Below are 17,656 nucleotides of genomic sequence, written 5' to 3' on the forward strand. Positions count from 1 at the left end.
TCCCAGACCTCCTCCAAGTTTTCCTGGGAGCAAGCCCATTCTGGGTGCATCCTGCACTAGTATATGCAGTGGAAGGTGGTCTAAGGAAGGAGTAATAAGGACAGGAAGTCCAGCCAACCTCCCCCCACTTCCTGAGAGTCAGCCAATTCTGCACTGTAATCAGCTCTCCCTACCTGGGGGAAATCCAGCAAGTTCTTTCAGTTTCAACTGGAAAATGAGCATATTAAAAATGCCTACCTTTTAAAGCTATTTTAAGGAATTAAAATCTGATATATATAAAGTAACAAATAAAATCCATTATATAACAGAGGCTCAAAAACATAGCAACTAGTTTTATATATATTTTATTCAAACTGCTGCTGCTAAGTCACTTCAGTTGTGTCCAACTCTGTGTGACCCCATAGATGGCAGCCCACCAGGCTCCCCCATCCCTGGGATTCCCAGGCAAGAACACTGGAGTGGGTTGACATTTCCTTCTCCAATGGATGAAAGTGAAAAGTGAAAGTGAAGTCGCTCAGTTGTATCTGACTCTTAGCGACCCCATGGACTGCAGCCTACCAGGCCTCTCTGTCCATGGGATTTTCCAGGCAAGATTACTGGAGTGGGGTGCCACTGCCTTCTCCGTTTTATTCAAACTATAGTTGGACAATTTTTAGCAGCAAAACTACCTCAGTCAGGGTTGACGAAAGTGCTTCCCAGGCTCTAAGGGTATGTCACCAAACCTTCTTGGACCTCAATTTTCACAAATGGTAAATTAAGGAGCCTTAATTTCTTCTCACAGGAGGCTTCAGTTGTTATTTTAGTCAATTTTTGATTTCAGAGGCCCAAAATATTTCCTCAAATCAGCGACTGGTTAACAGCTCTGGTTTGTCTGTGAATCTCCACTAGCCAGGTTCTCTAGCCCAAGCCAGAAAGGTCAACGATCCAAACTTAGCTAAAGTACCAATGCAAAGGAAATTCAAATCAACAAATGTCCTTCATCCACTCCTGGTGCTTGTTGTTTAATCACTAAATCATGTTCTACTCTTTTGTGATCCCCATAGGCTGTAGCTTGCCTGGCTCCTCTGCCCATGGGATTCCCCAGGCATAAATACTGCAGTATGTTGTCATTTCCTTCTTTAGGAGATCGTCCCAACCCAGGGATAGAACCCACATCTCCTGCATTGGCAGGCAGATTCTTTACCACTGAGCCACAAGGGAAGCACTCATGGTACTTACCAGCTTACAAAATATTTCCCACTTCCTCACTCACCCCCATTTCTCCTTCCCAGTGATCCATTAATCAGGCCTGGTTGCTGTTGCTGTTTAGTCACTAAGTCATGGCTCTTTTGCAACATTATAGACTGTACCCCACCAGGCTCCTCTGTCCACGGGATTTTCCTGGCATGAATACTGGAGTGGAGAATACTTTCTTCTCAAATGCACATGGAACATTCTCAGGATAGACCACATCCTGGTTCACAAATCAAGAATCAGTAAATTTAAGAAAACTGAAATCATATCAAGCATCTTTTCTGACCACAACGTTGAGACTAGGTATCAATTACAGGAGAAAAAAAAAACACTATATAAAACACAAACACATGGATATTGAACAATACACTTCTAAACAACAAATAGGTTATTGAAAAAGTGAAAAGAGAAATCAAAAACTTCCTAGAAAAACATGACAGTGAAATAATGATGACCCAAAACCTATGGGATGCAGCAAAAGCAGTTCTAAGAGGGAAGTTTCTATACAATCCTACCTCAAAAAACAAACAAACAAAAACATCTAATAGACAACCTAACTTTACACCTAAAACAACTGGACAAAGAAGAACAAAAGAAAAAAACCCAAAGTTAGCAGAAGGAAAGACATCAAACATCAGAGCATAAGTAAATGAAAAGGAAATGAAGAGACAATACTAAAGATTAATAAAACTAAAAGCAGATTCTTTGAGAAGATAAATAAAATTGACAAACCTTTAGCCAGACTCATAAAGAAAAAAAGGGAGAAGAATCAAATCAACAAAATTAGAAATGAAAAAGGAGAGGTTACAACAGACAATGCAGAAATACAAAGCATTATAGGAGACTATTATGAACAACAATATGGCAATAAAATAGATAACCTGGAAGAAATGGACAGATTCTTAGAAAAGTTCAATCTTCCAAGACTGAACCAGGAAGAAATAGAAATAATGAACAACTCAATTACAAGCACTGAAATTGAAGCTGTGATCAAAAATCTCCCAAAAAACAAAAGCCCAGGACCAGATGGCTTCACAGGAGAATTCTATCAAACATTTAGAGAAGAGCTAATGCCTATCCTTCTAAAACTCTTTCAAAACATTGCAGAGGAAGGGAAACTTCCGATCATTCTATGAGTCCACCATCACCCTGATACCAAAACCTGACAAAGACAACACAGAAAAAGGAAACTACAGGCCAATATCACTGATGAATATAGATGCAAAAATTCTCAACAAAATTTTAGCAAACAGAATTCAGCAACACATCTAAAAGCTCACATATCATGAACAAGTGGGCTTTATCCCACAGATGCAAGGATTCTTCAATATTTGCAAATCAATCAATGTGATATACCATATTAACAAATTGAAGGATAAAAACCACATAGTTATCTCAATAGATGCAGAGAAAGCCTTTGACAAAATTCAGCACCCATTTATGATAAAAACTCTCCAGAAAGCAGGCATAGAAGGAATATACCTCAACATAATAAAAGCCATATGTGATAAACCCACAGCAAACATTATCCTCAAAGGCAAAAAACTGAAAGCATTTCCCCTAAAGTCAGGAACAAGACAAAGGTGCACACTCTCACCACTACTATTCACCATAGGTTTGGAAGTTTTAGCCACGACAATCAGAGAAGAAAAAGGAAAAAAAAGGAATCCAGATCAGAAAAGAAGAAGTAAAACGAAGTAAAACTCTCACTGCTTGCAGATGACATGATCCTCTACATAGAATACCCTAAAGACACTACCAGAAAATTGCTAATCAATGAATATAGCAAAGATGCAGGATATAAAATTAACACACAGAAATCCCTTGCATTCCCATTCACTAACAATGAGAAAACAGAAAGAGAAATTAAAGAAAAAAATCTCATTCACCATTGTGATGAAAAGAATAAAATACTTAAGAAAAAATTTACCTAAAGCAACAAAGAAGACCTATATATAGAAAACTATGAAACACTGATGAAAGAAATCAAAGATGACACAAATAGAAATATACCATGTTCATGGATCAGAATAATCAATATAGTGAAAGTGAGTATACTACCCAAAGCAATCTATAGATTCAATATAATCCCTATCAAGCCACCAATGGTATTTTTCACAGAACTAGAACAAACAATTTGACAATTTGTATGGACATACAAAAAACCTCAGATAGCCAAAGCCATCTTGGGAAAGAAGAATGGAACTGGAGGAATCAACCTGCCTGACTTCAGACTATACTGCAAAGGTACAGTCATCAAGACTGTATAGTACTGACACAAAGACAGAAATATAGATCAATGGAACCAAATAGAAAGTCCAGAGATAAATCCATGCACCTATGGACACCTTATCTTTAACAAAGGAGGCAAGAATATACAATGGAGAAAAGACAATTTCTTTAACAAGTGGTGCTGGGAAAACTGCTCAATCACTTGTAAAAAAATGAAACTAGAACACTTTCTAACACCATACACAAAAATAAACTCAAAATGGATTAAAGATCTAAACATAAGACCAGAAACTATAAAATTCCTAAAGGAGAACATAGGCAAAACACTCTCCGACATAAACCACAGCAGGATCCTCTGTGATCCACCTCCCAGAATTTTGGAAATAAAAGCAAAAATAAACAAATGGGACCCAATTAAACTTAAAAACTTTTGCACAATAAAGGAAACTATAAGCAAGGTGAAAAGACAGGCTTCACAGTGGGAGGAAATAACAACAAACGAAACAACTGACAAAGAATTAATCTCAAAAAAATACAGACAGCACATGCAGCTCAATACCAGAAAAATAAAGGACCCAATCAAAAAATGTGCCAATGACCTAAACAGACATTTCTGCAAAGAAGACATAGAGATGGCTAACAAACACATGAAAAAATGCTCAACATCACTCATTATCAGAGAAATACAAAGCAAAACCACAATGAGGTACCATCTCACGCCTGTTAGAATGGGTGCTGTCAAAAAGTCTACAAACAATAAATGCTAGAGAAGGGGTGTAGAGAAAAGGGAACCCTCTTACACTGTTGGTGGGTATGCAAACTAGTACAGCCACATGGAGAACAGTGTGGAGATTCCTTAAAAAACTGAAAATACAACTTCTATATGACTGAGTAATTCCACTGCTGGGCATACACACTGAGGAAACCAGAATTGAAGGAGACATGTACACCCCAATGTTCACTGCAGCACTATTTACAACAGCTAGGACATGGAAGCAACCTAGATGTCCATCGGCAGACAAATGGATAAGAAAGTTGTGGTACATATACACAATGGAATTATTACTCAGCTATTAAAAAGAATGCATTTGAATCAGTTCTAATGAGGTGGATGAAACTGTAGCCTATTAAACAGAGTGAAGTAAGTCAGGAAGAAAAACACCAATACAGTATATTAACGCATATATATGGAATATAGAAAGATGGTAATGATGACCCTATATGTGAGACAGCGAAAGAGACAGATATAAAGAAAAGACTTTTGGACTCTGTGGGAGAAGGCAAGGGTGGGATGATTTGAGAGACTAACACTGAAACATGTATATTACCATACGTGAAATAGATTATCAGTCCAAGTTTGATGCATGAAACAGGGCACTCAAAGCCAGTGCACTGGAAGAACCCAGAGGGATGGGATGGGGAGGAAGTGGGAGGGGAGTTCTGGATGAGGACACATGTACATCCATGGCTGATTCATGTCAATGTATGGCAAAAACCACCACAATATTGTAAAGTAATTAGCCTCCAATTAAAATAAATACATTTAAAAAATAAAAGAAAAAAATTGAAAGGTAAAAACCATATGATAATCTCAATAGATACAAAGAAAGCCTTTGACAAAATTCAACACCCATTTATGATATAAACTCTTCAAAAAATGGGCATAGAAGGAATCTACCTCAACATAATAAAGGCCATATAAACCCACTTCAAATATTACTCTCAATGGTGAAAAACTGAGAGCATTCCCTCTATGATGAGGAATAAGACAACAGTGCCCACTCCTATCACTATTATTCAACACAGTTTTGGAAGTCCTAGCTATGGCAATCAGAGAAGAAAACGAAATAAAAGAAATCCAGGTTTGAGAAGAAGTAAAACTCTCACTGTTTGCAGACATTATACTATATATAGAAAATCCTAAAGACACTATCAGAAACTTACTAGAACCAATCAGTGAATTTAGTAAAGTCACAGGATACAAAATCAATACACAGAAATCCCTTGCATTCCTATATAATAACAATGAAAAATAAGAAAGAGAAATTAAGGAAATGATCCTAGGAATAAATTTACCTAAAGAAGCAAAAGACCTGTATATAGAAGAGTATAAAACACTGATGAAAGAAATCAAAGATGACACAATTAGATGGAGAAATATACCATGTTCTTGGATTGGAAGAAATCAATATAGTGAAAATGAGTATATTACCCAAAGCAATCTATAGATTCAACACAATCTCTATCAAACTACCAATGGTATTTTTCACAGAACTAGAACAAATAATTTCACAATTTGCATGGAAACACAAAAGACTCTGAATAGCCAAAGCCATCTTGAGAAAGAATGGAACTGGAGGAATCAACCTTCCTGACTTCAGACTACATACTACAAAGCTATAGTCATCAAGACAGTATGGTATGTGTGTTCAGTCGCTCAACCATGTCCAAATCTTTGTGACCCCATGGGCTGTAGGCTTCTCTGTCCATGGGATTTCCAGGCAACAATACTAGAAGATGGGTTGCCATCTTCTCAACCCCAAGACAGTATGGTACTGGCACAAAAACAGAAATATAAACAAATGGAACAAGATCTAAAGCCCAGAGATAAACCCACACACCTGTGAGCAACTTATCTTTGACAAAGGAGGCAAGAATATACAATGGGGCAAAGACAGTCTCTTCAGTAAGTGCTGCTGGGAAAACTTGACAGCTATCTATAAAAGAATGAAATTATAACACTTCCTAACACCTTGCTGCTGCTGCTGCTGCTGCTAAGTTGCCTCAGTCATGTCCAACTCTGTACAACCCCATAGATGGCAGCCCACCACAGTCCCCCATCCCTGGGATTCTCCAGGAAAGAACACTGGAGTGGGTTACCATTTCCTTCTCCAATGCATGAAAGTGAAAAGTGAAAGTAAGGTCACACAGTCGTGTCCAACTCTCAGCGACTCCATGGACTGCAGTCTACCAGGCCTCTCCATCCATGGGATTTTCCAGGCAAGAGTACTGGAGTGGGTTGCCATTGCCTACTCTGTCCTAACACCATACACAAAGATAAATTCAAAATGGATTAAAGACCTAAATGTAAGACCAGAAACTATAAAACTCTTAGAGGAAAACATAGGCAAAATATTCTCTGATGTAAATTACAACAAGATCCTCTATGACCCACCTCCCACTGCTGCTGCTGCTTTGTCACTTCAGTCTTGTCTGACTCTGTGTGACCCTAATGGATTGCAGCCTGCTGTGCTCCTCTGTCCATGGGATTCTCTAGGCAAGAATACTAGAGTGGGTTGCCACGCACTCCTCCAGGGGATCTTTCCAACTCCCAACTCATCGAACCTGGGTCTCCTGTATTGCAGGCAGATTCTTTACCACTGAGCCACTAGGGAAGTCCCATGACCCACCTTCTAGAGTAATGGAAATTAAAAAAAATAAATAAACAAGTGGGACCTAGTTAAACTTAAAAGGTTTTTGCACAGCAAAGGAAACTATAAACAAGGTGAAAAGACAACCCTCAGAATGGGAGCAAATATCAGCAAATGAAACACCTGACAAAGAATTAATTTCCAAAATATACAAGCAGTTTATGCAGCTCAATACCAGAAAAAAATGAGCAGTCCAATCAAAAAGTGGGCAGAAGACCTAAACAGACATTTATCCAAAGAAGACATAAAGATGACTAATAAAACACACGAAGATGGTCAAGATTGCTCATAATTAGAGAAATGCAAATCAAAACTACAATGAAACATCACCTCACACCTCTCAGAATGGCCATCATCAAAAAATCTACAAACAATAAATTCCGGAGAGAGTGTGGAGAAAAGGCAACCCTTTTGCACTGTTGATGGAAATGTAAATTGATACAGCCACTATGGAAGACAGTATGGAGATTGCTTAAAAAACTAGGAATAAAATTACCATATGACCCAACAATCCCAGTTCTGGGCATATACCCTGAGAGAACCATAATTAAAAAAGACACATGTATCTCAGTGTTCACTGCAGCACTATTTATAGTAGCTAGGACATGGAAGCAACCTAGATGTCCAACAGATGTATGGATATAAAAGATGTGGTACATATATATACAATCGAATATTACTCAGCCATAAAAAGGAACACATTTGAGTCAGTGCTAAGGAGGTGGATGAACCTAGAACCTATTATACAGAGTGAATTAAACCAGAAAGAGAAAGACAAATATATATTAATACACATATATGAAATCTAGAAAGATAGTTCTGATGAACCTATTTGCACAACAGCAATGGAGATGCAGACATAGAGAACAGACTTATGGACACAGCGTGGTAGGAAGGAGAGGGTGGGATGAATGGATCAAGTGGCATGGAAACACACACTAACATATGTAAAATAGACATCCAGCTGGAATCTGCTATATGACTCAGGGAACTCTAACTGGGGCTCTGTGACAACCTAGAGGGGTGGGATGAGGTGTGAGGGAGGCACAAGAGTGAAGGGACATAGCATACCTATGGCTGATCCATGTTGATATAGGGCAAAAACCAATACAATATTATAATTATCCTTCAATTATAAATTAATACATTAAAAAAGAATACTGGAGAGGGTTGCCATTGCCTTAGGAGATGTTAAGTCCTTGTCATGGAGAAGCAAATTGTTTAGGCTTGGGAGAAGACTTGCCTAAGGTCACACAGTGGGATGATGACAGAGCCACACTAACTTCCAGGCCTCTCAGTCCCAATTCTATGCATTTCTGCTGCACTGTGCTGGCCCCTAATCAAGGAAGATGACTTAGAGTGAGGACTGTGCAAGTTGCCCTCACACCTGCAAGAGCCATCCTCTTCCTCTCCAATCACACTCTTGTACCAATCCAGCTGAGCCTTCTTTTCAGCATTTCCAGTCCTCACTGGCTACCACTATTTTGGACCCACCTAGAACATTCCAGAAAGCTTTCTGTGGCTATTATTCTTATCCAGAAACCCCACTATCACCACTCCCAAACCATGGGACATGTTCCTCTACTCTTCTCCTTGGGAGATAAGTTTGAGGGGCCAAAACAAAGGTCCAAACAGAAACCTGCCATTGGGGACAAACAAAAAGGTAAAGACAAAATGAAAATAATTTGAGCTATTGTTTAAGGAGAATGACCTACAAGATCTGGAATTTGAATTAACATTTCTAAAGCCCACAGACAAAGTCTACTCTCAAAACCATTTTTTTTTCAGGACCTGAAGGAAGGGCTGTCTAGCTTGGTACTCTTTGGCAGAGCTGTAAATGCTGCTGGTAGAGCCCCAATCAAGCTATCCCTGCAACCACTCCTCCCCTAATTTGCAGCCTTCCTGAGAGGCACCTCTTCTTAAGGGGGGTATCTCACCAACTCTAGATGTAGCATAGACCCCAAAATGAGCCCTCTAGCCCCTGTTCCCATTTCCTCAACACCAGCCCCTCAAATGAATGATCATATTCAGCCATGAGTAATTCATTCTGGCCAGCCTCAGCCTGTCTGTTCTTTTCTCTTGAATGCAGCCTCCTTCATCTTATACGGCAGTCACCACATCTAGCACAGAGCAGCAGCTCAAACAATGTTAGTTCAACTGAATTCTAATTCAGCTAGAGCTTATCAGCCCAAAACTAAAATGCCAGCTTCACTCTTTTCAGGCTGGAGATTTGAGAAAGAGACCTAACCTTTTTGAAGAGAATGCTACCTACCATATGGAGTCACAGTAAGGATTAGAGATGATAAATATAAAAGATAGATTACTTGCTAGGTACCAAGCAGATGTTCAATAAAGGGCCCTTGTGATAGGGCCTCTTGTAGCTACCTTCTCCACTCTAGTTCCTCAGATTTCCCCTTACTGCGATGAGGATGACAAAAGTCTCTTAGCGTTCCCTCTGGTCCCTCCTGCTGCAGCACTGAAATCCTACCCCCTTGCCTCCCCACTTCCATCTCATACATCCTGCACACCCTTGCCAGATTCATTTTCTTACAACTCTGATTTCAGTGCATCACACCTTGACTTAAATTATTCAGCACTGCCTACAAGATTAAGGCCAACTCCCTTTGCCTGACCTTCAAGACTTGCTCTCTTCATGTCGCTTGCAGCTTTCCTAGGCTCACTTCTCTGCCCCTTAGCCTCAGCCCCAAATATACAGGGCTTATCCAGTCTAGGAGGTATGGTCACTCAGACTCTGCCTCTACGTGGAAATGGGCTTACCTGGTGAAACTTCATGATGCAGCATCTTTCTCCTCAGGCTACTGAGGCTGCCTCTCCAGCTTGCCTGGAATGGTGGAGGCTCTGGGAACCACCTACTTGCCACTCTCCTCTAAGGCTCCCAAACCGCCTTAGAAAGGAATGTATTCAAAGGTGTCATGCCTGCATCATAAGGCTTCCATTATTTCAGTACTAACTCAGCAAGCATGAGATCAAAGGCAACACACCTTCTTCTTCCTCTGTTCAGATGAAGAACAGGAGAGGAGCTAACTCCAGGGAAAGAGACGTGATAAGGCAGTCAAAAAAGCCTGCAGAGGAGCAGCTGGATCAAGTGAACAGTGGAGACTCCTTACTTTCCTAGGTATCCTCTATATGTACTATATCCTCTATAAGCACCATACCCTAAGTGAGAGACCTCAGTAAAGAAACTGAGGTTTGGGAGGGGATCAGATCAGTGTGCTTAGAGGAAGAAGCATTAAACTGAGGGCCAGGAACTTTGTGTTCTTATGAAACCTTTGGCAAACAAATCACTTCCCTGTTCTGGGCCTCAGTTTTCCCATTTAGAAATGGGAGACTGGACTGGGAATCTGCTTCCTCCAGGCTGCATGAAGCTGGGAAAAGGACAGTATTGTGTTTAGTTTTCCAGTGGCTGCTGAATCAGGAGTCATGTTGAGGAAATGTCATTTTGGGGGTTCTAGGCTTCATTGGGAGGCCTGGATGCCTGTCTAGGTGGGCCCACTGCAGAACAGAGGTGAACTGCAGCCCTGCCTCAATCCATATGCCTCTCACTTCTACCCTCCCCCCGCAAGCCCACCCAGCATTCTACTTTTCTGAATGTGCTAGGCCTAGCCTATGAATATATGAAATGTACAGATTCTTGAGGGACCACAGCTGGCCAGGCCCAGCCCTCTCTCTCTGGAGAAGAACTGCAGCCCCCAGTTGAGGGGCACTGTCTAGAGAAGAGGTGTTAGTATCTGCTTAAAAACCCAGCAGGGGAAAAAAAAAAGAAAACTGTAGATGAAAGCAGTGAAGTCTCTGCAACAAGAAATGCAGATCAAAAGGTTGCAAAGCTCCTCATCCCCACCGCCTGCAGCACCATTATGCCTGCCTCTGACTCCACCAAACTCCCTCAGGCCATTTTGTTCATTGTACCTATTATCCTCTAATTCCAAAAGGGGAGGTGTAGGGGAGCAATGCACCCTCACTCAGCTAGCACCTGCACTTCTGCAGTGGTTCTGGTTTCCCTGCCTGCCTTGCAAGCGACATGAACAGGTTTAAAAAATAAGACCAAGGAGACATGAAAGACTCTGATTATTTAACTCAGAGAAGTTGAAGGTGGAAGAGACGGTTTAATGCCCATGAAATTGCCATGAATTGTCAAGCAGTAGAGCTATGGTAGCCAGCTGTTCTCAACCCCACTGCCAACACACACACACACACACACACACACACCACACACCACACACCACACACACCACACACTTGGTTTAAGTATAGCAATGAGAGGCTCAGATTACATCTGAGAAAGAACTTCCTGGCCATGAGATGGGTAAACCAAGAATGAGTGACACAGGAAGTCTATGAAATGCCTCTTCCGAGGGCTTTACTTTTATCACCCAGTCTATCTGCCTGGACAGGATTTGAGGCAGGGGAACTGAAGAAATAACACTAGGCAGCTCTCTTATAGCCCCTTCTTCCTCTTTGGTTCTTCAAAGCCAGACTTGTTGCTATTTCTCTCATTCCCTTCATCCTCTGGTTCAGAGAGTGTAAATGTAACAGTTCTTGAGGAATTTTTAACACCTCCACTATACTATGAGAGAAACACTGGATTGCCAGCTTCTTTCAACTACTTCTCTTCTGAAACTTTCAGCCCCTGACAGGTTGTAGAACAAGACTGAAAAAGCAAGAGATGTGAAAGGGGAGGAGTTCCTAGAAAGCTAACCAAGCTTCTTTCTTTTCCACTCTTGATGAATGGGTGAGGTAAGAAGAGGGGTTGATTCATGTGATTTGTACTGATTTATGCTGAATGGATATAGTGGATAAGAGGAGCTGCACAGGAGGCAGCTGTTGGTGGTGGTATTTAGTTGCTAAGTCTCTCCCTAAATTCTATGTGAACTTAAGCAAGTCTCTGCTGCTTTCTGAGGCCTCAGGATTCCCGTCTGTAGGAAAAGGAGCCCAAACTGGTGCTTCCTGAAGGCCTGTCCAGGCTGGGAGAAAAACGATCAGCAAAGGACTAAGGGGCACTCAGCCTTTACCACATTGGTATATAGAATCCTGGCTCTGTCCTTCCCCGCCGCCCCAACAAGATCCCCTGCAAAACCAGAGAGGCTGACAACATACAGTTTCCCTCTAGAGATAGCCTGCTCCCCTAGTTCTTCCAGATCCAAAGATGATTTTTTACACGCCCAACTTATGGCACTCTTCCAATCCCTTTCTAAGAACCCATTCTAAAACCCTTTCTAAAATCCTGTTTTATTATGACATATCTGCACACAAAAAAATATCAGAACTTCCCAATTCCCCACTCTTTGATGGCTCCTTCCTTCATTCCTTCAAGATCAGGCCCCATTTCACAACCTGGCATTTGGGAAACTCAACACCACTGGGCCTCAGCTTCCTTTTTACCTTGCTGTTGCTGTTGTTCAGTTGCTAAGTCATGTCTGATTCTTTAAGACCCCAGGAACTGCAGCATGCCAGGCTTCCCTGTCCTTCACTATCTCCCAGAGTTTGCTTAAATCCATGTTCATTGCGTCAGTGATGCCATTTAACCATCTCATCCTCTGTTGCCCCCTTCTCCTTCTGCCCTCAATCTTTCCCACCATCATGGTCTTTCTCAGCGATTCAGCTCTTTGCACCAGGTGGTTAAAGTATTGGAGCTCCAGTTTCAGCATCAGTCCTTCCAATGAATATTCAGGACTTATATCCTTTATGATTGACTGGTTGAATCTCCTTGCAGTCCAAAAAGACTCAAGAATCTTCTCCAATAACACAGTTCAAAAGCATCAATTCTTTGGCACTCAGCCTTCTTTTGGTCCAACTCTCACATCCATACATGACTACTGGAAAAACCACAGCTTTGACTATACAGATCTTTATGGCAAAGTGATGTCTCTGCTTTGTAATATGCTATGTAGATTTGTCGTAGCTTTCCTTCTAAGGAGCAAGCGTCTTTTAATTTCATGGCTGCAATCGCTGTCTGCAGTGATTTAGGGCCCAAGTAAATACAATCTGTCACTGCTTCTACTTTTTCCCCCTTCTATTTGTCATGAAGTGATGGGAACGAATGCCATAATCTCAGTTTTTTGAATGTTGAGTGTTAAGCCAGTTTTTTCACTCTTTTCTTTCACTTTCATCAAGAGAGTCTTTATTTCCTCTTCACTTTCTGCCATGAGAGTGGTTATCATCTGCATAACTGAGGCTGTTGGTATTTCTCCTGACAATCTTGATTCCGGCTTGTGATTCATCCAGCTCAGCATTTCACACGATGTACTCTGCATACAAGTTAAATAAGCAGGGTGATAATATACAGCCTTGATGTACTCCTTTCCCAATTTTGAACCAGTCCATTGTTCCATGTCCAGTTCTAAGTGTTGCTTCTTGACTTGCATATAGGTTTCTCAGGAGGCAGGTAAGGTGGTCTGGTATTCCCATCATGTGAAGAATTTTTCACAATTTGTTGCGATCCACACAGTCAAAGGCTTTAGCAGAGTAATGAAGCAGATGTTTTTTCTGGAATTCCCTTGCTTTCTCTATGATCCAACGGATGTTGGCAATTTGATCTCTGGTTCCTCTGCCTTTTCTAAATCCAGCTTGAACATCTGGAAGTTCTGGGTCTTTTCTGGTTGAGATTGTAAGGGGCCTTTCTACCTTGGAGCCATACAATCTCAACCAGAAAAGACTGTCACTTCACTCATCCTGCTTGCCAGCCACTCCCTCTCATTCCTAATTTTGCTTATACAACTATCCTTTGCTTAACCAAAACCCCTCTAATTTCTGGAGGCTTCCCAGGACAATATCCCATGTACACACAGATCTCTCATCTCTCTCCATGGCAGGTGTCTCTAGATTCATGAATTAGCTGGGGACTGGGCAATGCAGGTCCTGAGATTATAGACATTGTGCTTTATTTTTTTTAAATTGTAGATGAAACCCATTCCCCTTCTCAATCTTCATTATGTATACTCAATAAATACATGAGACTTGAGTATCATTTTTCTAATCATTTTCATGTGAATCAGGACAAGTGCCAGTTGGGAACATAAAGGTCTTCTCCAAAGCTTGACAGACATTAAGTCCTTCCCGAGCATTCATCACCGCTATGCATTGCTAGGGTTTCATGGAACTTTGGCTGAGATTCAGGTTTCATTTACCCCTGTAAGAAGTTTGGGCAGAACCCAGACATCCATGGTATCAGGGAAACAAAGTAGAGGCAGGGAAATTTAATTATAGTTTTTTTCCTAAGCCAGAAAATCCCAAGGGATACAGGTAGCTTGAAGGAGTTCAGAGTTCTGAGAAAGAAGAGGTCATCATGGATTGCAAGAGATGGAAAGACACTAAGGAGATAGGCCCAGAGCTGAGAGGGAAGAGAATTTGAACATTGTAGGGTGAGTGAGTCTGAGTGTGGGGAGGGGTGTCATATAGGGCAGGTATGTTGGGTGGCTGCTGGTTTGAGACAGTGCAGAGGACATGTCTAGCTCTGAACCACAGATGCCCAGATGCAAGTAGGGGATTGTATTGGTGCTTGGTCAAAGTGAGAGGAGGTGACTGTAGTGTCCTATCTGCAGTTCTTGCTAGTGTCACAAAAGTCCCCAGCCAGCCTTCCATTAAAGTGAGGGATCTACTGGGTCTCATTTTCTCCTCTCATAGGTACCTAGGCTTTGCCAGGGACCTGTAGTGTACAGAGTTTTCCACCCTCAGAGGTGTGTTAAAGGTCCAAGAAGAGCCTTTCAAGTCCCTAGATAGCTCCTGGGCTTCCCTGGTGGCTCAGATGGTAAAGAATCCACCTACAATGCAGGAGACCTGGGTTCGATCCTACAGTTGAGAAGATCCTCTGAGGAGGGCATGGCAACCCACTCCAGTATTCTTGCCTGGAGAATCCCCATGGACAGAGATGTCTGGTGGGCTACGTCCATGGCATGGCAAAGAGTCAGACACGACTAAGCAACTAAGCACAGCACAGATAGCTCCCTCCCTCTTGTTCCTCAGAAAGGCCTAGAGTCCACAGAAAGGGGCACACTTCCGCTCAGACTGAGCAGTGGGTGGGGCCAAATGAGGGGAGCTGCACTGAGGGAGGGAGCTCTGCTGGACTCCTCAAGGGGTGGCTGGGGAGTCCAACAAAGCAGGACCCTCCATCAAGCCCATGTGAATGCAGCAGGCAGGTAAAGCTGCAGGAGATATTTGTGTGAGGGCCAAAGGTTCACCTTGACTCCCGTGGCCCATGCCAAGGCAAGCTTGGCCCATGGAAGCTGGCTCTGCAGGGCCTGTCCTGAGCTGTGGCACGCCTAGCACAGCCCCTCACTGCCAGGAGAGCCTAGACCAAGTCTGATGGTCACCAGTCAGAGGTGTCTGCAGCAGACAATGACAACGGCCCATAAGGCTGGGTATTTTCAGTAAATTTGAAGTTGGAGGATTTGGCTGCTTTTCTAGCTCTCTCACACACACCCAAACGGCTGTTTCTCTACTACAATAATTGCTCCCCCGACCTATGGCACAGAACCGCGCCCCCGCCCCCTGCCCCCCGCCACACACACACACCACACCACATCACACCATGGTTATCGCTATTTTTAAACCAGAGGTTGGAGAGAAAAGCGCGGCCAGTACCCTCCAAGGGGACAGGAGGCGAGGCTGGGCGGGGGAGGGGGAGCAGGGACAGGAGAGAGGCCCGGGGGCGAGGGGGAGTTTGACAAAGCGGCCTTGCAGCTCTAACCCAAGGACTAGCTTGAGCTGCTGCCCTAACCCAAGGTACTGCGAGAGATGGGTTGCCAGCCTCTCTGTCCGCGGGGGCGGGCGCCAGATGCGCCCGGAAGCCTAGGAGCAGGGGGCGCGGCTGGTTGGGGCCTCAAGGCCGAGGTTCCAAAGGGAAGTGAGCAGCCCACAGGCCCAACTGAGCTCCTCGAGGGAGGAGACAAAGTAGATACCCCAACCCACGCCAATGCAACTACCCGTCGGGCCCAGGCCAGCGCGTAGGCTTCGTCCCTAGAGGAGAGGGAAAGGCAGGAGATGCGCCGGGAAGGGGAGGGTCGGCAGCCGGGTCGCTGTGATGAGCGATACTCGTCTAACACAGCTGTTCCAGCTAATGTGCTACAACAAAGCTGTAGAGCTCCGGGCCTACAAAAGCACCGCTGGGGGTGCTGGTTGGCTTCTCCCCTCACGAGACCACAGGGCAGCACGTGCGGGTTGCGTCCCCTTCCTCCCCCGAGAGCCCCAAGGCATGGCCCAGGATAGTCCGCTGGCCTGCCTTCCTTTTTCCACCTCTAGCCGCGGTCTCTAGCGCTCAGAGGACATGGCTCTGACCCTCACCAGAAAGTCCTTAAAGCTGGTTCCAAAGGGGAGCGCAGAGCGGTCCGGACGCCGACCGGCCCAGCCCTTAGAGCTCCTTTCCAGGCGGCCAGAGTGGAGCACGCGAGACTGCACCGTATGGCGGGCAGGCGGAGGCTCCTGCTGCGCGCAATGCTTACCCGGCCCGGTCCGGTTTCCAGCCCGGTTTTTGTCTCTTGCGCCGCCCTGGCTGGAGCTGGAGCCTTGGCTGCTACGGCTGAGAGCGTCGCCACCGCCGCCCCTGCCGCCGCCGTGGCTCCAGTCACCTCCAGCACCAGCTCCCCTTCCCCAGGCTCTGGACTGCTCCCCCATACCCCTCCCCCGCCCCGGACTTCACAGCCACAGGGTGGGGCATTGGCTTCCTGATTGGCAGGCGTGTGGTCCAATCACCACGGTGAGAAGGCGTTTCCTGACTCGCCCACTGTTTTCCTTGGTGTGTTTCTCTTTAAATGCAAATAAGCGCGGGCGTGGTGTTGGCTGGGGGCGGAGAGGCTCCAGAACCCCTAGCGGGGACTCCTCAGTCCCCCACCCTCTCACGCCCGGTGGGTAGCTGCTTGGCGACACCGTAAGCTCCAGGGGCTGGTCCCGTCAGTATGGAGCTCTCTGGAGCCCGGTTTCGCTTTTGCAGGCGCTTTTATTTCCGTGGCCGAGGTGCAATCGGGCCGCGGCGCGCTGGCCGCCACCGGTAGTTTATTCCAGAGAGGCCAGCTGGGACAGGCGGGGTGGAGAGGTTGGGGTTCCTGGGGGACTACAACGCACCCTCTGCACTTTGCTGCCCCACCCTTAGGCATAGAATCAGGGCCCGGGCGCCTGCCCCGGAGCCGCTCAGAGGGACCCACCTGCCAGGAAAGTCAATTGCAGCTCCAGCGTCCCAGCTTCCTCCACCTTTTCGGCACACTGGAGGCTTAACATAGAGTCCAGCTTCTACCAGTTACTGAAAAGTCTGTTGCTGCCGAGAGAAGAGAAAGTGCTTCCCCAAGGTCACCTATCCTGCTAGTAACTGGGGCAGATTTGGAATTCAGGACCCGGGCTCCCAGTCCAGGGCTGCTTTCACTTTTCTTCTTTGTAAAGACCTGTTTCCGTGATTGACTCTCACCCTAATTTCCCACTTTTTATGGAACTTGAGGAGATCCCCAAAGTCTCTAGTGGCCCTCTCAGCCCTTTGATGTTCAGCTAGGCTTTGTGCAGTTCCCTATCCCTGAAAAACCTGGGTATTGAGAGAAAAATCTTGTCTGGGCTCAGACTGGAGGTCAAAGTTGAAGGTGGAATGAGGAGGCCTGTAGTAGTCCTGCTGCTGATGTGTCTGGGATGTGGTAGGGGGCCAGCCTGAACTTGGGTCTCTAGCCTGAGGGCATTAAATGGCATTGGTGGCTGTCAGGGCCAGGTGAACTGAGGCAGCAAAGAATCCAGTTCTACCACTAGCTCAAGAGTATCCAGAAGGCCCA

General features: G+C 44.4%; 1 protein-coding gene across 3 annotated transcripts in view; it reads right to left on the reverse strand.

The window, feature by feature from the left end:
- Positions 1 to 16,521, reverse strand: part of AMER1 (APC membrane recruitment protein 1) — a 28,829-nt gene extending 12,308 nt beyond the window's left edge. For 2 of the 3 annotated variants that reach the window (XR_003587309.2, XM_004022029.5), the window contains exon 1: positions 16,352 to 16,521. The gene's annotated coding sequence lies outside the window, so the exon portion shown is untranslated. The other variant, XM_042242484.1, reaches the window with a different exon arrangement.
- Positions 16,522 to 17,656: the final 1,135 nt, after the last annotated feature.

The sequence above is a fragment of the Ovis aries genome, chromosome X (genome assembly GCF_016772045.2).
Source record: "Ovis aries strain OAR_USU_Benz2616 breed Rambouillet chromosome X, ARS-UI_Ramb_v3.0, whole genome shotgun sequence".
NCBI classification, from domain to species: Eukaryota; Metazoa; Chordata; class Mammalia; order Artiodactyla; family Bovidae; genus Ovis; species Ovis aries.